The sequence below is a fragment of the Falco punctatus genome (genome assembly GCF_963210335.1).
Source record: "Falco punctatus genome assembly, chromosome: 2".
NCBI lineage: Eukaryota > Metazoa > Chordata > Aves > Falconiformes > Falconidae > Falco > Falco punctatus.
The window spans coordinates 69568627-69593348 of record NC_137581.1 but is presented as its reverse complement, the minus strand read 5'-3'; the positions used below and the strand labels follow the sequence as shown (position 1 = coordinate 69593348).

At 42.8% G+C, this 24722-nt stretch overlaps 1 protein-coding gene across 2 annotated transcripts in view; it reads left to right on the top strand.

Moving 5' to 3' along the window:
* NPAS2 (neuronal PAS domain protein 2) overlaps window positions 1-24722 on the top strand; it is a 168781-nt gene continuing 144059 nt past the window's right edge. For both annotated transcript variants that reach the window (XM_080377286.1, XM_080377287.1), the window contains exon 1: window positions 1-24722. This exon is cut by the window's right edge and continues 37895 nt beyond it. The gene's annotated coding sequence lies outside the window, so the exon portion shown is untranslated.

Sequence of the window (24722 nt, the reverse complement as noted above, 5' to 3'; positions counted from 1 at the left end):
AGCCTCTCATGAATGCCACTCGTACAGCCGCTTCCAGGGGTCTTGAAGATGCTGTGAGGCAGTGGCTGAGGAAGATTTTGTTAAAGACTCCTTAGGAGGCACCAAGCTGGGACAAGACCTTCTGAAGTGTGGTGGAGTGGCAGTAACAAAAGAGTAGTGCAAGCCTGGCTGGCTGAGGAGATCTTTCGCATCTCTGGAGTAGCTGAAATGCTTTGCTGAAGTCGGGTTCAGGGGACGGAAGGCAAGGAAAGTAATGTGCTCTTTTCATCCCTAAGCTGAACACCAATCCTCTTCTTCCTTTACATCATGGGTACACTCTGCGTACACATCTACTGTGCCATTCAGTATGGTGCTACTGCACCTTTTAAAAAGTATACGGTGAAACGTGTCTTGGAAAAGAACACTATCACAAGCCAGCACAAAGCAGAATGAAATGCACTACTCTGAAAAGGGCAATTACAGTGAAACTACATATGAGAGTTGCAGATGGACGCAATATGTGGTTGAATGACTAACAAGGAAACACAGTAGATGGCCTCCTAACAGCACATGGACCATATGGTATAGCAAAACTTGGGGAATCGTTCTCATCAACGTGGCAGTTTTATAAACTCCAAGGTAAAAAAACAGATAAGCTCTTTTGAAAATCCTACTATCTCATCTCAAGCTGACAGATTTGTTCAAAGCTAGCTTTATGGGTTCAGATATTACAGAGCTGAATATATTGAGAATAAGAAGACTCCAGTGAAAGTCCACTCAAGATGGTAGAACTCTCAAATTCAGCATCACTGAATTCACTAAATCCAGCATCAGCATTGATTAAACGTTGATCAAGTTGCTTTCACATCAGTTGTTACTTCTTCACACAGTTTGGTGGTAAGTTGCATCTAATAACACAGAATACTTAATCACCCTACATGCTAGAAATAATCAGCCCTGGTTCTTTCTGTCCAACTGTGCATTGCAATTGTGCAGGAATGACCTTAGCTGCAGATAACACGTGTATTTAAATGTACCAGTTGTTGAAAACAAATACTAAGATAACTTGTGCTTCCAGATACTGGGGAAGATGGAAGTGTCCATGAGGGAATTAGTGGCAAAGAATGACTGGGAAAAGGGCCTCAGTGGCAAACTTTTTTTGCATTACTCACCCACAGGTAAAATCAGCATCATTATTATTTCACTGAGATTCTTAGAACTAGTGGTTGATGATCTGGGTCCTCCAGCACAAAACATCTAAAGGGACGCTTGGTTGCCAGTCTGGTTTAGATGCCTTTACTTGGGCACGCAAGCTAATTGCTTTTAGTCCTGACCATATGTCTCTCACAGTCTTTAAGTGTTGCTGTCTGATGGCGGAGTTCTCAGGTTGTATTGGTAGCTTCTTATCAAAAGCTGTGGCTAAAAGATAAAAACTTTATCCCTGTGATGGATTCAGCAACAGTACCAGGCATTTAGTCTTTGCTCAGTTTGTTCACTTGTCTTAGCGTCAAAACCACTGCTCTGAAGTCTGAGGTCCTGAGCTCATTGTACTTGTCTTATTTGATCCTGATTATCTTAAACAATCTGACAAGACATTGGGAAATGGAAACATGACATTTATTATTCTGCAGAATGAAGGGTTTTATGTTCTAGCATATTTTTGGCAAAATGCAGTGAGAGTCACATTTAAGGATATAGCAGACAGCTCTTAAGCAATATGTTAACTTATTTCTTGCTGTCCAAACCGTAAGCTATATGACAGCTGCCTTTCTAATGAGAAAAATGCAGTAATCATTACTTCTATGTAGTGGTTGGCAACAGTTGTTTGAATTTCTGGTGAGCATAACTCTCTGATCTGTTTTTCTTGTGGTAGTTTACATACAGTTTCTAAAGTTTGCATTGTTAGTCATACCTATATTTAGAACTTTCATTAGTGATGACTCAAGACGAGCAGAAAAAAATAAAGAGAAAAGATATGACTGTAGAACTCCATAGTGGTGAGAAAAAATTGGTATCCTGAATTTCACTCTTTGGCAGTGTGCATCTTGAATTCAGATTGGAATTAATTTAAGCAGTCAAAAATGTTGTTAAAATAATAGCGCAGAGAAACTAATTTATAAGCTGACTTCTATGCACTGATTTTTGCTTTAATTGCTGTAAGTGCTTTCTTTCCCTGATTAAAACAGAGCTAGGGTGGCTTAAGGGAAATGTATTGATTTATTTTCTTTAAGTGAAGAGCTCTGATTTCATTTGCCGGGTAGAAGGGGCAGATGGGATGTTGATTCAACTTTTCATCAGAGAAGAGACAGTAAGTCAAGTCAGGTTTTGCTGAATTGTTTGGTTGGTGTGTTTTTTTTTAATACATAGCATGCATATAGAAAAACAAGAATATTTTTCTCCCCTGTTCTCCTGAATCCTGACAGTGGCCTTTTCATGTTGCCATAAGACCAGGAAACTTCATGCTGACAGGGGTCTTTGCCACTGCAGTCCTGAATAGCACAGAAACGTTCAATTTGAACGAGCTGATGCATATGGACTTTTGCAGCGATGGTAATGAAATTGCAGGCAGCACAGCATGGCCAGGTTTGGTTGGCCTGAGCCCTAGCTCATTGGGTGAAATCGAGTGCCCCTTCCAGAAAATCACCTGCGCTCATTTTTGCCTTCCCTTGCCTGGCTAGAACAGCACCCTGGTCCTCCAGCATGGTGGTCTCCCTGCAGTCTCACTGGCTCTCCTGTCCAAAGCTGTGACCCTGCATAAATAAGCAAAACACAGGTGGCTTAAAAAAAGGTCACAAAGACCTGTATTATAGCCTCACAGTCTTTATGTAGCCACCTGGATCTTTCATCTTCTGTGGTATTTCATATTAATGAAGTATACAGAGGAGGTTTTTGTACAGAAACAAACGAACACTGAAGAGAATAAAAAAAATACTGTGAAAAGAAGGGAAAGAGGAAAGAAAGACACTGTTTTCTTCATCTGTATCTTAGAAGCATCATGGATAAATTGTGGTTAGTATGTGCATTATGTAAGACATTGACCTAATTCTGCCCTCATCTTTATTCCAGTACTGCCCTTTGACTTACTCTGTGAAGGTGAAAATGCAAAGTTTCAGCCAATTTCCTAAAAAAGGAGTTCCTCAATTTTTGCATTCTTTTGAGGGTAAGATGCTGCCCAGAATTAACTCAGTCACTTGGATACCACAAGGTCACTTGTAGACGTATTTCACAAGAGAAGATTAATTTATAGTTGGTGTAAATTAGTGCAGCTTCAGTGAAGTCAATTGAATTACTCTTACTCAGTTCAGGTCTTATAGTCAGATTGCCTCTGGAATATGAAGTATATCTTGTCTACTGTCGGTGGAGAAGCTAATTTAATCTTCCTAGGTCATAAAGAAGAGGGGCCAAGTCTTCCTTTCAAAAGGTAAGAAGAATGAATATGCATTTTAGAGGAACACTGAGGAACATTTAAATGAAAAAAACCTGCAGAAGATGTCATGTCACTGATATAAGGAAAAAATGCATCTATTCAGAGAGCTGCTAGATACCCCAGGAGAAAATAAGAGGGGCTGGAAGTGGTGGCCAGATGTAGGGCAGCAATATCTGGCACTGGGCTACGCTTACAGAGAAAAGCTGTTGACTCCTCTCTGGAAGAGGACTTTCGAGAGTGGGAAGGGGGAGCTCAGCTGATCACTGACATGATCACTAACATGCTGGGTACACAATGGTGCAAGACCCACTTGCCTTTTTTTAAACCCAGGGAAGTACTTTTAAAAGGACGTGCTCTCAGCTTTCAATCACCCTTGTCATAGCCGAGGACACCGAGTGGACTTGCAAAACCTCACAGTTTGTGTGAGGTGTTTGAAAATTAGCCTCTGCAGAGAAGTTCTTTACTGAAATACCTCTGTAGCATACGTATCGAAGTACCTGGAGAGAGAGGCAGTCATTATGCATCTACTCATCAGCGAATTCAGCATTAAAGGGGGACCAAAAGGCTGCATATGTACATGCACATGAATCCAGACACATGTGGATGGTGCATAGCTAGAAAATCCCAGCTTTGGGTGTATTTTGCTATTCTGGGGCACATGCATGTACTTTCCAGAATATTTTCCTGATCAGCTCAGTTTTCCTGATTGTTAGGCTTTAGTGTAATATCAGAGTTACTGACCAAGCGCTCTTTGGGAGGGCTGTGTAGCAATAAGACAGAAGGAAAATATTTTCCCTCACATTAAAAATAACAATGTTATCTGGAGATTATGAATTACTTCTAATTTTTTAATGTTTATTTCCCTGAAACAGATGAATGGAAAATTAAATAGCCCCTCACTATGATTTGGAATGTAACTTCAGGAAAACAAAAAGGAGCATTTGCCTTTATATTGAAAAGATTTTAAGACTAACACAGTATGCTGCCTTTGCCAGGGAAGGCTACACAAAATAAAAAACAAAAAAGATGCTAGATATTATTTCCTAACATCTAACCCATCTGCAGGAAACACAGAGTGGGCCAAGGGGTGCTCTGTTTTTTTAATGAAGAAAAATCTTGCTATTGTGAATTAGAGCCAAATACTTGTGTTTTTATATGATACATTGCCATTTAACAAAAGAAGAGGTTTTGTGAAATCTGCTCCCAAAAAAATAATTCTGAGCAGGAATTTTATGCAAATATTGAAACTGCTTCAGAATGCTCATGGTCAGAAGTATTTCTTTCTTGTGAAGCCACTGTAGGGTGTTGCCAGTGTTGATGAATTTCAGGTTTTGATTTTGAGATCCAGGCACTGACTAATAAAATAGGTAACAGCTGTCCATGTAAGTATGCAGACTACCACTACCATTCATTTGTTTCTTCAAGGTGGGAGTATTTTCCCAGTAAGTTTCAAAAATCTCTTTAAAATACAGTTCTACAGAGAGAAAAAATTTACTTTTATGCTGATATTCTGGGGTTTCTGCCATCACAATGACAACTAGCTGAAGTCTGCTCTGTTTACTGGCAGGAAAACAACGTTTCTGACTGCCAGCCTGGACAGGGGGGAAGCTGGTGGCAGTGGGAGATTACTTGGGTCACCCCTGGGGTAAGTGGCACATGTGACAGCTGTAAAATGTACTTTTGCCCCAGCATAAAGCAAGAAGATAAGTGTCTCAGTTCATTTTTTTAGCAAATTCTCTGATCCTGCCCTTGTATTTCTGTTTTATGCTGTTTCCATGCAACATAGGATTCAACAACCTAGAAAGATGTTGCTATCGAAATGCTGGCCCCTTTTGCTGCAAAGCCACTGGGTCAAGGTCTTTTGCTCAGCTGGCAGTGACTGGCTATGCTTTTTCACAGGCATTAAGGAGGAGATCCTTCTTTTGAAGGATCTTATTTTTCTGCTGTGCTGCTTCTCTTTTAGTGATTTTTAAAAAAAGTTTCTTCATGTTTACCTTTATTTCCAAGTCACATCATCTGGTTTAACCACACACCATGGGCCAAAATGACACCTTGCACTGCCTTGATAAAAAAAAAAGAGGGTGAAAAACCAAACCCACCCTCTGCTGAGCGTGTCTGAGTGTATCCTTCTCAATAACAGGGAGAAGACACCCATCAAACAGATAATGCATAATAGCAGCAGCACTACCCCTGCTAGATTTACAGAGTTCATTTAGTCTCCAATTGACCAGATCACCTCAGAGTACATACCAATATGTGCCATGATACCAAAAGTAGACTTAAAAGCCAGAAGACTAAAGCATCCCTCAGGAAAAATAATGGCGCAAGAATAATCTCCCAAGAGACAGAAAAATACGTCACACCTCAAGAGATATTCTACATTTAAAAGGGCTGTGTCAACCTGCACAGGCTCCTGAGCGCACCCAGTGCTGCCTGCACCTCCTGAGGATGCCTGTAGGACTGCAGCTTCTTTTCTCTTTTTTTTTTTTTTTTTTTTTTTTTGTGAGAAAGAAGAAATTAAAAACTGACTTGGCTCTAAAGTTGAAACATGGGATGCCTTGGCATGACACCTGCCCCTCATGTTCCCAGTGGCCCTGAAAGTCCAGGAGGGGTGGCAGCAGCCAGGGCCACCATGCAGGCATGCTGGCTTGCAGGGCCCTGCATGCCAGACACCTCAGCAGAAAGGTGCTCCCCAGTGGTGTCTTTGCACTGTAAACCACCTCGTGACATGGCCCAATGTAGAAATGTGAGACCACTCTCCGGCCATCAAGAGTGTGATTTAGCAGTGCAGCGCAGGAGGGAAGTGCGAGGGTTAGGCACTGTAGCCATGAAGGCATGCACAAACCTCATCCTCCTTTTCTCAGCCTGATTCTAGCACATCCCCTCAGCTGGGAAGTTGTGGGGTGGGAGACCCAGAAACAGTGCTGCTGGGCACCATTACAGTAGCTCTGCAGCCCCTTTCCATTAACCACATTGGATATAAGTTGGCAAACAGGGGGATGAGAAATTGGGACTTACACGTTAGGTAGCTCCAGCATGCAGCTACCCTGTGTTGCAATTAGCCTTTCTCTTTAAAATCCTTCCAGGCTCTGCTGGGGCAGAAGGCAAGCCACTGTGCTGCAGCACGCAGCTGCCGGTGTGGTTTTGGCATGTATCATGTCCCAGAGATGAGGTTTATGGGAAACTCCCTTAAAAATCCTGTGTTTTTTAATACAACAGAGCTGAGATTCCAGACCGCAAAAGAAAGTCTCTGCTGTCATTGCTCACGTACTGCCGCGACTCTGCTTGGTGCAGTTAGGATGGTGTTCATCACTTCTACTCCGAGACAGGGTGCCCATCTCTGAGTGCATAATCTTTATGCAGCGCCTGGTACAGCTGAATCAAACTGCAATCACATCTTCCCACTGCGTCTCCACAGGTTGGTAGCCACAGAGTTTGATTTCTAATGCAATGAGGCATTGCTAATTAGGATGACTTTCTTCTCTTTAGCTTAATCATAATATACTCCTTCCACAAATGGGACTGAAAGAAGCCCAATTCAAGGGAGGAGGAGGGAATCCTCAAACTGGTTTTTAGTACCTTCAGTGAAAAAAACAAACAAACCAACCCAGCAAAAAGATAATATAAACTCAGATAATTAAAAATTGTGCATTAGAATATTTTTAAGGGTGTTCATTTCTTACAGAATTGAACTCCCTTTAATAAACCAAGTGGATAATATCTCCCCTTCTTCCAAACTTGTATCCATTTGGCGTGCGTCATCACAGATCCAGGAACGGACTTATTAAAATTGTTTTGTTGCTAAAGACAGTGCATCTTCTTTCACTAAAGAGTTCAAACTACAGCCTTCCTCTTGATCTGCTATGAGATTTTTTAATCTCTAAATTAGAAGAAAAGCATATGCCCTTTTAATGCCTATAAGAATTTGAGCTCATTAATGCATTAAAAAAAAAAAAAGTAGGATTTCTATTATAGCTGTTCTTTAATTATGGAACAGCATGTGGAAGAAGACTCTTTACTCATAACTGTGTCCTCGATTCTATTACACATTTTAGCAGAGAACGCATGTAATAGAAAAAGCAATAGACTGTGGAAATTGTCCAGAGCCCTGCTCTCCTAGGGAAGAGATGCCAATGGTATTTTTGTACCGCTACTCCTCAGCAGCCTCTTTGCACTTTCCTCTGGGTTACATGCACAGCATGACTCACTGCCTGATGGTTTCATTGAAACAGAAAAATATAGACACAGTAATGATTGCATTCAATCATAAACTACAATCAATACAGCAGAGTTTAAATGTTCTGTGCCCTAGCAAGCCACTACAGGGTTCCCCCCCCACCTCACCCCATGTTATTCCCTGAAGAAATTATTTTTCATTTCTAAAGGATAACAATTGTTCCAAGTGTTCTAGCAGATGTAGTTGAGTCTTTCAGAATGAAATATGTAGGTCAGAGCAGGAGGCATTCATTGTTTTCTTTGATGTACCTTCATGTATGTCAGCCCTTCTTTGGATGGAAAAGCCACTTCACAATACTTAGTGACTGCCTCGCGGGAATCTCACTGGAGGAACCTTACAGCAGCATGCCTGTCCCCCCATCCCCCCCCAACCCTCACCCCCAAGTTCATCTGGGGGCATCAGGTGGGCAGGGGAATTTGTGTTCAAAGCACAGACTCTGCGGCCTTTTATTTATGGACACTAGGATATAAATCTCAACATAGTCCTCAACTGAAGACAATTATCTCCACAAAACCTTTCTTTGTGTACATCACACCACCACTGCAGAGTTTGGCAAACTCAGAGGCTCTGATGAGAAATGGCTCCCAGGAGACCCAGGCGAGACTGAAAGTAGGACGGGGTGGGGGAAGGACGAGGGGAACATAGCCAGGTCAGGATGCGGGGAGCCTCTCCAGGAAAAATAATAAACATGACTTTTGGCCTTTAGAGACATCATGTGTCCCTGTGCCCATCATGATTCCCTGAGGGAAACATCCTCTCTGAAATGCCAGTAAAAAATCTGGTTTGGTGTTAGGTATTCCTTGCTCTTTCGCAATCTCTTCAAAGGAGAGGTATCCAAAAGGAATCACACCTGTCCCACAGTTCTGATGCTCTAACAAAACCCACCACTGTGGTACCTCCTTCCCATCACAGGCTGGGAGACATCCCAGCATGCATCCAGCAAACTCAAATTCCTGCTTTCTTCATAACCACTGAGCTAAAGGAGCTAAAGGAGCTAACAAAAAAAAAAAAAAAAAAAAAAGGTTTTCCCTTTTCCTTTTAGCAGTGGTAACTCCCTAAAGATGAAAAATAACTCCCAGAAGGCCAGTATAAAATGAAATCATGCCAACAAACCCTAAATAAAGGTTGCAATTCCTACATGTCCTCTGTTATGCTTGGGATATGCAGTAAGTGACAGCTGAATAAATCAAACCCCTGAAGTTCCATCATAACCATCAGGGCAAAAGTGTTATTATCTCATTTTAGCTAAAAGTTCTGATTCATACTTCCCTCCCTCCCTTACCCCACCCCCACCCCCCTCCAAATCTGGGAGATCTTGGAGTGTATGCCACTCACATTAGAGCTGGAAAAGGACTAGTGTAACGTTCTAAAAAACAGCCTCCTGGATTTTTTTGGTCATAAATCAGTGTTCCTAGTTTCATTCGGCTGCCTGTCTCCTTTTCTTCCTCTCCCCCCGTTTCCTCCTCCCACTCGTTAGTCTGTTCAGCACCTTTGGTGAGTCACACAGAGCAGGCTGACAAGTGAAGTCAAGTTCGACTTCATATAAAGTTCCTGCAGAGTCCTTCTGCCGTGCGGTTTGCTGTGCACTGCTCTGACTCCTTCTCCATCCTCTAGACCTGGGCTGGGATGGACCTTCACTTCTGCGGATGCACATTTGGGACCATGAGTCCTTGGCTGCACCTGGAAACTGAGTTGTAGGCATTTCTGTCAGTCAAACAGCTCACACAGGAGACTGTAGGTGAAAGTCAGGAATTTACACCCCTTGCAAAAAGGCTGCAAGCCTGAACCGTGAATTATGTCATGATAATTTAAACCGGAGGGAAGGATGGAATAATCCTGGTATTGGCTAACTCCGTCTCCAGTCTCTCCCCGCCACTGAGTATGTCACCCTTAAAATTTCTGAACTGGATCCTGCTTTATCACATGAAGTATAAGCAGAGGCCACAATATTTAGGTCACTATAGCTTACTGTACAACAACTCCTGAAACAAGGACTGAGAGCTGCATTCTCTGACCCCATTTCAGCAAGGTCTATAAGCATGTGCCTAGCCTTAAACACACAGCAATCCCTGAAGAACCCCAAAAGGTTATCCTCATTGATGCCCTAACAGGGACAAGGTTTATGGCAGTTTTACTAGTTAAATAGTACTTTCCTCAGCCACATTTTAGTGCGTGATGCAGATGCTGTACTTTAACTGTCTGGCTGAGATTCTGTGATGTCTCAGCAATAGTTGCCTGGCCCCAGAAAAGGCATCCAGACTGCCCAGCTTAATGGGGAGAGTAACTGGGGCAGAAAGGCACTCCAGAAATCTTCACTGTTGAGGACAGAGTTGCTGAGACACCAATGATGATCTAAAGACCCCTCCTCTATAGTTTGGGGGCCTGATTTTTGACTGGTAACCAGCCCCCTCGGCCTTGCAGGACCTGGATCACATAGTCCTCTCTTACCTGAAAGGCACTGATGAGCATTGGTGGTGTCATGTGCCTCCGAGCAGTGCAGGGGTGAATTTCTGCTCATGAGAAACCAGGAGCTTTATGTCTTTTCCAGCCTCAGGAGCTGTTGGAGTGAACTGAGCATGTACACAGGGGTTGGGCTTTGCAGGCACAGCCACTCTTCCCTCATTGTGCATCTTCTAGGAGCTGGGGAGGTGCAGCTGGTTATGGCTGTCAGCTGGTAGGCTCTTGCTCTATGTACCCTTCATGCTTTTGTCATGCAGCAGTTACCAGGGAAAATCAGAAGGAGTCTTGGGAGTGAGCCCGGTACCTCCTTTCTGTCCCCTTTTAGTATAGGAGCCCTTACACAAGAGTCACCCAGCGCAGCATTTTCCTGCTGTGTTTGCTGTTTCCTCTTCAGCCTGGTGGTAAACCCTGGTGGTAGCTGGAGTTGGTGGATCCAAACCTTTATCCTGAGGAAGATTTGTTACCTTGGACTTTCCCTGGATGTTTATGCAGGTGGTGTCCCTTGCTGCCACAGCTCTTCATGGAATTTTGTGCACGTGCCATGGGCTCAGGTGCCAGCTGGACACCCATGGGTACCAGGTGCTAGTCTACCTACAGCAACACAGTTGGGTCACAGCAGCAGGTGTTAGGTGCCCAGAGAGGTCCTAGGCCAGCTCAGAGGTGCCTGCTGGGTTTTTTGGGGCTTTCTGAACAGGTGCCTGAATGGTGCCTCTGTCCCAACACAGATGGTAAGGAAGTGGTCTGGATCTTGCACTACTTAAGTCTTAAACAAATCTAACTCTGTTCCTGCCATTGCAGAAATGGCAGTAAACCCCCACTGTGCTTTGCGCACTTTTACTAGTCCTATGGAAGTAGCTATTAACAAGGCTTAGAGAACTCTTAAATATACTCCCTTCTCCAAAGCCTGGGAAAAGCCTGGTTTGTTATGAAGAAAAGAATTTTTTAAGTCTGGGGTTGATTACTGCTTCCTTTTTTTACATACATTTAAGTATTAGGTCAGTTCTGAAAGATGCATAAATTACTGAAACCAAACTGTTGAGTTAATAAGAATGATATTTTCAAACTGTTATGGTTCCATTTTAAGTTCCCATGGTATTAATGCCTGCAGAATAACTTACTGCAACTGAAATGCACTGTATTCAGGGCTAAATTATGCTAAAATAGGTCAAGCAGCAGCGAAGGCAGTTATTTTGACTGAACTAGGGTTAACAAGATGCATGTAACAAATGCCTCAGGAGAACAATCACATGCGCTTGCTGCACATGATACCACAGCAGGATACCCATAGCTTCAGGTTCCAGCTAAATGGCATCATGGTGTGCTCTTTCGGGCAAGAAAATAGTTTTACAATTGTTTGAATATGATCCCCTCAGTTTATGTGATGTAACCTGACAGTTTAAAGGGTCCCATAAGTACATTTTCACTGAAGCCTATGCAACTTTCTACATACTCAACTAGGCTGTTTTTAACATAAAGCAGAGGGAGAGCAAAGAAGTAATTAATGAAAGAGCTGATACCTTCTGAGACTCCTGGCACGACAGCATGCCCAGCTGCCTTTCCACTTGTTTCTGAATAAAGAAAGAAGGAGGCAAGAGGCAGAAATTAGCCTGAGGTATTAAAATTGGACTCAAGCTCAAGAGCATCTGAACACCCTTGAACTTTATGGTAAGAGAGATGAAATACACTTCTAGCGTTAGTCTTCTCTGTAACAAAAAGAAAACAAAACCAAACCCAACAACAGCAAACTGTAAGGAATTTACCCCTCAATTTCTTTGATTTGTCAGCAGCTCCATACATCACATATGGAACAATATATAATGTTTATCTCCCTTGCCTTGCCTTCCCTTCCATTCCCTTCCCTCTTTTTCCTTTTTCCTTTTCCCTTTTGCCCTTTTCCTTTCTTTTAAAAACCCCTCTGTTATGAATTGCTGCACTTGCCTTTTGAACGCTTTCATCACATCTGTATGTTAGGGAACAAACACCTTACAGTAGAAAAATGAAACAGAGGAAAACATAGATGATCCTGCTCTCACCAAGCACCTGGGCCCAAATATTTTCATGTATACACTGTGCGTAAACAAGTTCTGCATCTAATATGCCAGATCCACATCGTTTTTCAGAATGATACATACACAGAATATTAAATTTAGGAACATTTATGAATGTGTGTTGGATTTTGCTTATCCAAGAGCACAAGATATTTTTCTGTAAAGCTACTTGATGATACTGAGTCCTAAAATGTTATAAAATTTCCAGTCATTACAGCTGTGTACATTGTTGTGAGAGGTTTTGAATTTATTATTTACCCAAGCAGAAAGAAAAAGGAGACAGAGAGAGAACAAACATGTACTCTAGGAAAGCCACCTGAAGAAATTGATTATATAAAGAACTAAGCTTTCTACTGTAACCAAAGCACTGTTTCAGTTAATTTTCTTCAGTGAAAGTTTCTATAGCATTTTCACATCTGGCTGGGCTGCTTTTAATGCAATGTAGAGAGAGTGCAATGAAGTCATTGTTGAACAGTCACCCCACCTCCAACTTCAGGTGATATAAACAACATCTAAAACACAGCACAGCTATTTTTCAAACGGAAATACTGATTTAACAGAACTAATAATGTTCTGTAGGGTTGTATTAGTTTATCAGACCTGTTTACGGATGACAGCTAGTCCCCCCCTCCAATGATACAGGAAGTTCAATTCCAGTACTACTATTTTGACTTTTATTTCAGAACAGAACAGATTGAAATGCTTTGATTATTTGTAATATAACAGATTATGTCTCAAGATGACTCATTGTTAATGTTTTAATCTTGCTGTAACTGAAGGATACATCTGAGTGCAGTAGATGGTTAAATTTGTAAAAGAACATCCAGTATTATTGTCCTGCACAAAAAAATTAGGAGATTCCTATTTTCCCTTGAGTTCTGAGGCACATGGACTTTTCAGCATTTCAGACAAGAGGGGAACTCCAGGTTTTGGACACTGGAAATTCAGGGGAGGGTTACTGTCTGTCACAGCTTTGTTTAAATTTGATGTTGAAATTGGTTTTGAATTAAGGTTTTAATATTGTCTTCCCATTTCAGTGGCTGGGTCGAGCAAAAGACCTTCTTATTTCTGTTTAGAAACTATTTTAGTCTGCCTTTGACAAACCAACTGGATTCACCTACATTGAGACACATTTCTCTTTACCATAAATGAAATGTGCAAATTATCTATGATAATTAGATTTGACCCAGTTACTGGATTTGGGAGCATCCTCCTATCTTGCCTGGAGCTGAACATCCTTACAGAAGGCAAATCTCATGGTTAAGACAGGGTATAATCAGGGTTAAAAACCTTTCATCAGAGACACAAAAAAACATGTAACAGAACTAGCACTACTCCATTGCCTCACGCTGTCTGTTATTTTTTCTGCACAGTGAATTATTCTTTGCTAATGATTTAGAGTTCTCTGGCTTATCTACGTGATGACAGCTCCTCTGCCCTCCTGCCATGTACACACCCTACCACAACAAAAAACACTTATGACAAATAGTGATGTCACATCCTTAAACTTATTAAATAAGTATCAGCTATGAAGCAAATGGCTCAACTAATCCTTCCTCATCCATCTTACAATTTCAATAAGTTGCAGGGTATCAATAGCTGAGTATTGCCACCTTTGCTTGGAGATAAGCCCTATGTACTCAGCAGTGTAATAATGCCTGATGGGAAACACATGCCCAAGAAAACCCCCATAGCAAGATTGCATTGTGCTAAGAAATTCCGTTTGTTGGCTGCCTGGCTCTAGAAATGTTATTTATCCCTTTGGAGCTCCCAAGTTAAAATGCAGGGGCTTATCTGCTCGGAGCATAATCTTGTACCAAACCAGCAAGACATTTAGAGTCTGTTGAACTCTCCGTGAGTTGCCATCATGTTCTTAGCGCAGACTTTGGGATTAGCTGACATCTGCTCCCTGAACTTGCATTTTTGGCAGGTTTCTGGTCAATAGAGGAAAGAAGTAAAATATTTCTGTGCAACAAAAGAAGTGTGGGGCTTTTTTTCCCTAAGAAAACACTGAATAGGGAATAAAATGCATTTTCTTTTGGTGATGTATTCTCTGGGAGTTGCAGCAAAATAAGAGGATTCTATCCAAATTTTGCAACAGTAATGGCCATCGGTATAAAGTCCTGGTTAGGGACATCCTTATGATAAAAGATAAATATCAGTGAAATACAAATATCAGTAAAACGCCTACTCAGTCTACAGCTCCCAGGGGTAAAAATGTGTTTTTGTCAACAAAGTTTGTACCAAATGTCAGTACATTGACATAACCATCCTGCCAAACCCTCTCCAGTGCGGACTAGACCTGACCTCAGAACAGACCAAAGCAAGTAGGTGTTTACCCACTTAGATAACTTTACAATCAGAATGAGAAAGCGAAATAACTTGTCTGAACTGGAAATGTAGTGGTTAGCCTGAAGGAGTGAAAAAAAGCAGCATGTGGTGAAGCAGCTCCTCCGGGCTGGGAAGGCAGGGATGGGTGCTGGGAGGCTGAGACCTTCCCGTTTGTTCAGCCACATTTTACACCAGATGCTTCACATTTGTATACTCTCAAAAGTACCTTTTGAGGCTAAAACTCCATTCTGAGGCTGTTGAAGTAAATAAGCCTCTCAAACATTTGCGTTTATGATTTATGAGGGCAGATAAGCCCTTGTAAAAATTAAAGGCTGAATGAGAGAATCTGGAAAGAAGGACCGAGAACTAAGTTTACGAATAAGTGCCAGAAACCTCCTGAAACCTAATTCCACTTCTGAATTAACGTGCCACTTGACTTTGGGCAAGCTTTTTACCTTATTAAGTTTTCTTTCACCTGCTGATAAAATATATATATGCCAGGGAGTGAGGACACATTCACATCTGTGCTTAAAGTATTTTGAAAATCAAGACTACTTTTTATGTATAACATGTAAATACTTCAGTTCTTTATATAATATTTGAAGAATCATAGACTTGATGTGACTAAAGCAGTCATGGTACCACACCGTAATAAATTAGACCAAGACAGCAGCTTGGAACTCCTTTTTGGTTACCTGACGTCTTCACAATCAAATAAAAATACCACAAACTGATTCATTTACCGGCTGGAAGGATTAATGTAGGAACAGTGAAGTCTTTATGCACTAAATCAGCTTGGACTTTGTAGGGTCTGAAAACTCTGTGGTTACTGCTTCCATTCCTGGTTTTAGGAAGCTAGAAAAATGGAGATTAATTAACCACACTTTTCCCTTTAGAACTTCATTTGAGGAGAGATTCTTAGAAATCGGCTAAGTGGAGAAAGATTGCTGGAGATGTATTTTTTTTTCCATGAGCAATTAGGCTGTTAAGCCACACGTGAGGCTAACTCTCCAGCTAGCTAAAGCTTGTCTTCGGGACTCCTGTTTTTCCCTAGTCTCCCAGAGCAGAACAGCCCATACCGGTGACGTGCCATGCCACCCAGATGCTGATTAATAGTGTTAGATTCAGCACCAGCTCTCTTTAGCCAGCTGCCTGGAATGCTTGGGCTGTTCTGCTGAACTGCCAGCTGGTGCAAAAGATAACCCAGAGCCCAGGATTAAGGAATGGCCCCAGCCCCTCTCTTGCTGCATACCTTTATGTTACAAACAAGATCGCTTGGGCTTTTCAGCTTCTGGGTTTTCCCTTCACTGCAGTAGTCAGAGCACCTTACCACTCTCAATGCTGGCATTATTGTGTAGTTATTCCTCCCAATGTTTCGAACAACCTGAAGAAGGCATTCCCCTGGGATAGGGAGGGCGTGTGGTTCCCAGGAGAGAAAAGTCATCAGAAATATTAGTCAGAAAAAGTCAGACCCTTACTCTGCCCCTCCTGCAAGGCTCAGCTCCTGCCGTAACCCTCCCTCCAACCCCTCTTCCCCCTTCTCCCCGTGACAAGAGGCATTTAGCGGGGTACTCCTCTGTCTTTGAGAGCTTTTTGGTGAAGTCTCACTCCAATGACTCTCCAGGAATAACAAAAAATGGGACGTGCTTAAAATCAAGAGAAGAAAAATATTAAACAAAAGATCATTTATGTTTTTCATTCAACGTGATTTTTTTTTGAAACCTCACGGAAAACATCCAGCGGTCAATGCCATCAAAGCAGTTGTCCTTGAATCTTTTTTAAAACCCTCGACCAACAAAACCCTCTTTGGTCTTAAACTCCTATTACTGGCAGAAGGAAAATGATCGGTTATATAATCTATATTCTACTATTTAACAGATACTAAATATAGTGCAGTTACTCAGAGCAATACAAAACATCACAATACGAGAAACAGTGCCGAAGAGCAGAATGCTGCCGTTCTAGATAGATGCATTTTTAGTATTATGTTCCTCAGGAAGAGCATCAAATATTTTTCTGAGTGACCTAATTTTCTTTGTCTGATCAAATGTGCCAGATGCTTCCTTATTCAGAGTTGCCACTCCAAGTGAAAAACTGTTTTCTGGCAGCTACTTGAAATCTCGTCTTCAGTTTTCTGTTAGGGATTATTATACAATCATTGCCCAGGCAGACTGAAAGCATATGGTAACTGGGCTGACATTATCTCTGCTGTTTCAAAGTTCCCCAAGGATGTGTGGGTACAGTTAAAGTCTCAGGTATAAACCAATCTCCCTGGTACATTCAAAATGCCACCCAAACTCGGCAGTGACCAAGCAAACTGAGGATTAAGAGCCTGGCATCCTGGTTTCCATCTTTGTCTCAGGGATAGAAGGTTTTTTTTCCTTTTGTATGTATTTCCATCACTTCACTAGGAGAAAATTATGAGGATGGCTCCGTGCCTTTTAATGTGCAGTTTCCAGGTAAAATTTTATTCTTTGCAACCTGGCTGAAGCTTGAAAGTCTGTATTTTGGTTATATCCATCCAGTTTCTTTATGCTGCTGTACTGACTAACTTTTTTTGTCTACTTTCTTGAGGACTGGGAAGATGATACAGATTGATTTAGCCTTTCTCTATATCCTTGTTGCTGGTGATAGGGAATCAGTATTTGTAGAAATAAACAGCCAAAATGCTGTGAGTAAACCCCACACATCCCAGCCCATGCTTGTGCATTCTCCTGCCACCCCAGGTGTGGTACCTGGAGTATGGTGACTTCCAGGGTGCTGTGGACCTTCTGAGCCCTTCTGACACTCGGATGGGGGTGTCTGTACAGCTAAATAGGAGGGACAGGGACTGAGTGCAGGCACTGAACCCCTTCCTGACTGTGCAGGCTGCATCAATGCTAACTCTTTTCCTCTATCTGTTTTGCATCTTGCTAATGCTGCAAGACAATGTGTGGCCAAGGGGGCTACGTCTGAGCCTGGCGGCGGGAGACAGGCTCCATCACTTGGCTTGGAGGCCAGGGGTGACTGTCTGCACCTGCTGCTTTCTAGTACAAAGGCAAGAATGATTTTTTTTTCATTTGTTAAAAGCACGGAAGAAAAGTTCCTATTGTGAGAAATGTTTTTGCTACTAGGTGGTAGGCAACAGGCATTGACTGAACCGGGCAGTTAAGCACCCAGTGTAGATGCTCAGCAAATATCATCAGATTGCTGTTGACCAACAGTAAGACAACGTTAATGCCTGCACCTGAATGAACTTGCACATGCCTATCCATCAAAAGCCAGGAGGGCATTTTGATTTTATTGTTATTGTCATTATTTACTTTGTGTTACCTTTCCTCTGGAGGTCCCAGTCCCCCATTGCTCACGATACAGGCATGAAGGCTATGTCTCTGCTTCTGACCAAGACAGGGCCAAGGGCAGTGGGCAGTAGGACAGGGCACGCAGGACCCTCGTGGAGGTCTGAGTAGGGTAGACAAGTCAAAACCTAGTGCTTTTTGATTTGTACTGATTTGGGGAAGCAGTCCTGGGCCTGGCCTGCCCCCCAGTTGCAACCAGGCCAGGGAGCAAGCTAGCAATCAAGCAGGTCCATGCCTGGGGGTCAGTGCCACGGTCTGTCCCTGGCTGTCTTAGTTATTGGCACATACCGCCCCAGACCCACCTCCCTGCACCCACCACCAAGAGGCACTTACCTGCACACATCCTCGGGGTAGTTTAACTAAAGGTGTCAATTTAAGCCAGTATAGGCGAATGAATAGAAATGTGGATGTTCGATAAACACTTAAACATATAAATCTAGTTTATTTCTGCTTGGCTAAGTTGATTAGAAATGGATTTAAGATAAAAGAAAATGTGTTGCTTTTAAACTGTGGTGCCTATATAGCCCATACATTCCTGCAAGAAAATCAGTAACAAGTTGTACATTGACAAAGCCGTCATGGAAATGGAAATCATGTTTCCAAGCCGTTTAGATTTTAGTTTCTTTAACTTATTCTGAAGTATCAACTATTAGCTTATCTACTGTCTCAAAAAACCCTAAGTGGATCAAAATCCTATCTCATTTTGCAAATTCTATGCCCAAATATAATTCAACATACACGTTTTTTTCCTTTCTGATTTAAGTTAGTGCCTATATACAGCTCAGGGAGTCCCACAGAATTTTAAACAGGCGGTATGAAAATACATAAATCTGTGAGATAATGCATTCTGCAATATTCACAGCTGAGATTGCTCATTTTCTTCTAGACAGTCTGTAATTTTACTGTAACTTAATCATGACCTAGACTGTAGCATTATTTCTTAACTCACTGCTACAGCCAAGTTGTCCTATTCATGCCTCAGATGAAGAGAAAAACCTTACTGAAATATCAACAGCCTGGAGCAGATATGCCAGCTCATTCAGAATTGGCCAGGACCTAGGAGATGGACAGAGAAAATACAGGAAGAAATTGCAAAGCTAAGAAGCAGTGGTAGTGGTGGCTGCAACAAACCGTCCCAGAACAGAAACACTGCAAATGCACGGATTTTACTTGCCTAGAAGCACACTAAAGGAGTTTTATTAATAACTCTTCCCAACCTGCCAGGTAGAATAGGAAAATCCTAATAAATGCTTCCCAGCTGTGAGTTTGCCATTCTGCTATCTCACATTCCTTGCCAGCAGAGGCACCTGGTTTCCATTTCTCCCCTCAGAGCTGTCACCTGCTCCTGATACCTTGCCATGTTGCTCGGTGTCTGAAACACCCTTCTACTGAAACAAGCAAGCAAACAAAAAGAAGCAAGCTACTCCCAAAATGTCCCTGTTAAACATTGCTTATTTTCTTTCAAATTATCAGTCATTGAAAACTGGCTGTCAAGGGTTATCCTGATTAGCCAGCTGTGTTGCAGAAGGCCTGCACTACCCCAGCCCACTCCCAGCTGCCTGTTACCCAAGATAACGTTATCTACACTGAAGTCTTAGCCAGACTTTCTGTAATTATTAGTGATTTGCAATGTTATTCTCCATCCGCTGTTTATCTGTGCAGAGGGTGACAGGGAGGTCTTGGAAGCCTTCTTCCCCAGCATGTCTTCTCATACCATTTATTTGTCCAAGTCCAAATCCCTAGGCAATAGCTCGATGTGATTTTTTTTTCCTTCGTAAGATACAGTTTTAAAGATGAGGCTAGGACATATATGGATTCTTCTCTCCTTGCTCACCCCGATTCTGTAGTCCAGGGTCTTTGTTGTTTGTTAGTAGTCTTGTACCTTTCACATTCGTTAAATCTCCCCTGTAAAATTTAGTATCTTCTACCTCCTTTTTGCTATGTGCTCTGCCCCGTGTTTCATCCCTACTACCTGCTCTTTGCAGCTCCCCTATCAGCTGTGAATCCTCTGTCATCAATAATCCACTACTTTAACAGGCTTAGAGTTTCCTTCTCTCTCTCTGTCCCGGTCAGATACCAGATTAGACCCAGCAGAAGCCTGCTACTATCCCTGTTGTATGTATTAATCTTCTTACAAGTATGGTCTGTTCTGTATTTTATCTCTCTTCCCTGCATAGCCAGGTGATACCAGCAACATTATTTGACTTTGCACATTAATGAGTGAAGCACCCATTACTAACACACAACTGTAATTTTATATAATAGGTTTAGCTGAAATTGCTCAAGCCACTAATGTCAGGTGCATAGTTCAGACTACCGCTCAGTCTCCCCTCTCAACAGGCATTGATGTTGTAGGGATTTGAGTTATTTTGTATCCTGAAGCCAAAATTCTTCAGGTGAGCAATTCCTTTGGAATCGGTGGGTTGCACTGCTTAACCAGGGCAGTAAGATTTGCCTCTGTGTCTGTGCTGCAGAGCTGTCCACAGCTGTGTTAGGAAGCGAGATAAATCTTTGATTTTGGATTTTCGTTCCCATTTGGATTACACTGTACATCTGGGGATGTGCCTAGTTGGTAAGAGAACAAGAACAGAAGCTGGGAGTCCTATCTTCTATTCCTGGCTCAGCCCCAATTCACTGCGTGACTGTGGGCAAATCACTTAAGCTGTCTCTGGGATAATAATCGACACAGCAGTTCCAGGAGGCTTAATTTTTAAAGTGTCAACTCATATATTTTCTCCAATGTGCCTCGGGAGATGTCCCCTTCCCTTCACTGGGAGCAGGAGCAGGGCCTTAGTGGTGACAGCAAGATTTGCAACCCCTGACCCCCTCTCCCTCAATGTGCCATAACTATTTCGTACAGAATGTTTAATAATAATGCCAGAAATGCTGTCCCAGAGCTCTGAAAGCCTCTTATCAACTCTGATTCCTAAAGTATAGTGTACAGAATCCTGTGTAATGGTTTTCTTTTCGCTACTTTCAGCATTAATTCTTCTTTCTTGTTATGCCAGCAGATGCATAAATCTGCTGCTGGTGCTTTTTGGCTTTGGTCTCACTGATAGCATGACTTAATTGTGGAGAAAAAAAAGTTGGATTTGAGTTCTTTTCCAGTGTGCTGTTGTGTGCTTGAAATCCTAAACTTTCAGAAGCACCTAGTGATGGGCTGTAGCTTTGTTGGGATAGGGGCTGAAGTTTGCACATTCTTCATTTGGGAAGAGCTATATACTGTATGTCCGCCTTCTGAAAATCCACTGTCTCAAAGTGGAAGTACAGGTTAAGACTAATCAGTTACAAATATTGAGCACATGGGAGACTCCTCCCAAATATTTTTGCTGGGTGAGTCAAATTCAAAGCGAGATAAATAACAGACCATCTTCTTTCATAAGGACTGTATCTCCTTCTAGTCACAATGACATCTTACCCCTGTGGCAACTATGAAAAAGCCACTACTTCCATGGGTAAATAGCATTAGGAAAGTATTTGGTGTGTTTCTCTAACTGTAATTTAACAGCTGGAGGCAAGTGAGGGAGTGTGGGCCAGCACAGCTCTTTGCAGTTCACAGCAGTGACCTGGTGGAGCACTACTCGGATGTTGCTCTTCCAAGCACCTGAAGCAAGACAGACATCAACCAAGTCAATGGAAAAGCAGTCGTTCAGACCTCATCAAGGTTTGAGTCAGATCCCCAGCTTCAGAGACGAAGACTTGTATTTATGTAGTTTGCTATATCACAATATGGTGTCTCAAAATGTCTGCTACCACTCACTTTTAAAGCATATGTATAGTACATATAGTCTTGTCACAGCTGACACCTTTTTTTGATGTTGCTACATGAGAGTACTCTGTTGCTGATGAATCAAGCTGTTTTCAGGACTGGTTTACTTCTGAATATTTGGAGGAGGAAAGCAAAGTAAAAAGTCAACTATTTTTCAATGAACTATCCTCATCCCTATCCTTCTATCAGAAACTTATTTTAAAATACTCATTATAAATGTGATGTTAACTAGCCAGTCTTCTAAAGTCTTGCAGAGTGAAAAAAAACCCAACATTACTTTACAGCTAAAAACTTTGGCTCAGGAAAGTATATTTCATTAGAATAACATTTAGCACATGCCAAGTCATTAAGGTCCCAGCTCAAGGGCAGAAAAGATGCAATGATTTGTCACACACTGAGTTGCAATGAGTGACAGGAGGTCATCGACCCTGTCTCCCTGGCCCAAGGCAGCCCTAGAGACACCTCTGTCAATCCCACCAGAACCAGATTGAGCCCATCGGTACAGACTCCAATATGCTCATCTGCTGGAGACACGCCTTGTAGGCAATTCCCTCCCTTTCTGCTAACAGAGGTGTGCAGAACTGCTCTGGCACCTAGAGCAGCACCCTGCTCCGGGTGACCCTGCTGTAGCAGGGGGTTGGACTAGATGATCTCCAGAGGTGCCTTCCAACCCTGACCCTGCTGTGATTCCGTGTGACTTGTCTGCAAAGACATCAGCTTTAGCTATAGGAAGAATTCCAGTTTCAATCGTTATGAAAAGGGAAAGAAAAATACCATGGGTTATTAGGGTGCTAAATAATTTAGGCACATGCTCCTCTCTTGTTGCACAGAAGTACTGTTAGCAGCAGTGAGTGTAGCATGCACATTGCAGAAAGAGAAGAGGCGTGCTAGGCCAAATTCTGCCCTCAGAGGCATATGCACACAATTTCCAATGACATCCGTGGGAATTGGGCGTGTGGATTGAGGGCACAATCTGGCCCTGTATTTTCAGCTGTTCTATTATGATCATGACATGCTAATTTCTAATTCCTTTAGCAAAAATAACACAGGAAGGCTTAAATATTAATGTTGCCAAATGTCAGAAACACCTCTGCAATATACTCTTGAGCAAATTCATGAAAATAGATTTCAGGAACCATGGCCATGCTCATTATCGGAACCTGACATCCCCAATCAGTTAAAATACTCCTTATCTTCATTGGGGTTTTGCCAAGCTAAGAACTAAATAAGGGCTGCTGGATTTATCTCTTTGGTAGCTGATTTGGACATGGGTCTCCTGACAGCCACGGTCACAACTTCTCACTTAGAGGGATGAATGCAAAAGCACAGACGTCATCTTGGGTTTGCTGGATGATAAATATCCAAGTAGGTCCACTAGCTCCTGAAAAAAACGTGAGCAGAAGTCAACCAAATGCAAACCAATGGGTACGAAGAAAAGTGCAGGTGGAGATTTACGAGAGGAAGGAAAAAAGCAGCAGATTAGCACCTCACCAATCCGCAGCACCATGGTCCTTGCCGCTGCTGACATTCGTGGGGAAATAAAGAAGACACTAGAGTCAGCTAAGAGGCAAGGTGAAAACCTCCACAGCTGCAAGCCCACCATGTGGGCCTGCCTTTGGCAAGTAACCACCTGTGGGTCAGGGCCCTGACACCTGCATCCTACCCCTGCCAGCTTGGCGAGGGGTGTCAAATCCTTCCTAAGGAGACATTCAGCAGTGTGCACCTGCCTGGGCCTCCGGCAGCAGGGATCGTCGTGCTAAGTGAGCTGCCTTTGCATGGCAGCTGCAGCTGGACACTCAGGTCTGTGGGAGGGGAGAGGGGGGACAAGATGTCCCTGAACCTGATACGTTTCCGCAAGGAGTTACTCAACTGGCACAAGCTCTCCATCATGGTACAAGACTGGAGGAAAGGCAGCAAAAAAGAAGCAGCATCTTCTTCCCTGGGGAGCCGAGGAGGGTTGCACAGGCTGCCCCCACTGCATGGCAGCTGAGTGGCAAATTGTCATCTGCTTAACCTTCTGCTGACAGGAAGGGTCACCGTGGTCCTTGGCCCTCTTTGCTGCTCTGGTTTTGGCTATCCTTGCAGGAACACGCCCCTCTCCTCCGCCTTCTGCAGTCTTTGGCAGGCCCTCCAGCCAGGCTCCTGGGATCTGGAGCTGTCAGGGAAGATGCAATAGAACAAAAATGAATAAATAACTTAATGATATTGAAAGGACTGCCGCAGAAGCAGAAAACTCCATGGAGTACAGCAGCACTGGTTGCTTTGAGCATGGTGGAGAGGGGGCAATAAACCAGCAGTGTCAGAGGAAGCACACAGTGGGTCAAAAAAAGGGATACCTGGAAAAAACTGGGGCAGTGGACTCCTGCTTCTGGATGCTGCTCTGAGTGTCATGAGTCCCACCTGTGAGCTGCTCTTTGCTGGGGAACTCGGTGAGCAGGGACGGTGCAGCCGAGCAGCCATCGGCCTCCAGCGTGTCCTCGTTTTGCTCCCAACGTTTCATTTCGTAACAGCAGCAAGATGCTGATGGCAGAGCATATCCAGAGGCCGGCTGGGACATCAGGAGCCCTCCGCCTTCAGCATCGTGCCTGCGCAGGCACCCCAAGCCTGCCATCATCCTGCAGAAATGCACAGCCTGTCACAACTCATTGCTTAATGCTAAACTACCCGTTATAAATAAACATGGTCCTAATAATAGTTTGCTTGACCTGACTCACTGTATGAAACAGCCTCAGAAATAAAAGAGGATGACTTTCAAGTGCAAGAGTTATAATTTTACATAAATAAAAAATGAAAAGGGCAGCACAGCACAGGCTAGGGAAAAATCGTATCACAGGGAACTGAAGTTGCAATCCCAGGGTGTTAACGGGCTTGTGCGCCTGCTAAATCTGATGCTGTCTGCCTCTGTAAATTCGCTGGAGTTTGACGGATGGATGTGGTGAAATATTACTTGAATTGTCAGATAACTGTTAGTCACCCAGATTAAAAACAAATTCCATTGACATTATGTCATACTTTGGGAGCCCAAAACAGATATTGATGTTTTCATCTTGTTGCAGGGAGGAGGGAGATGGGAGTGGGTAAAGTAAGAAATCAAAATCTCTCAGATAGAGCAAGTCGTTTGGCTTTGTTTGAA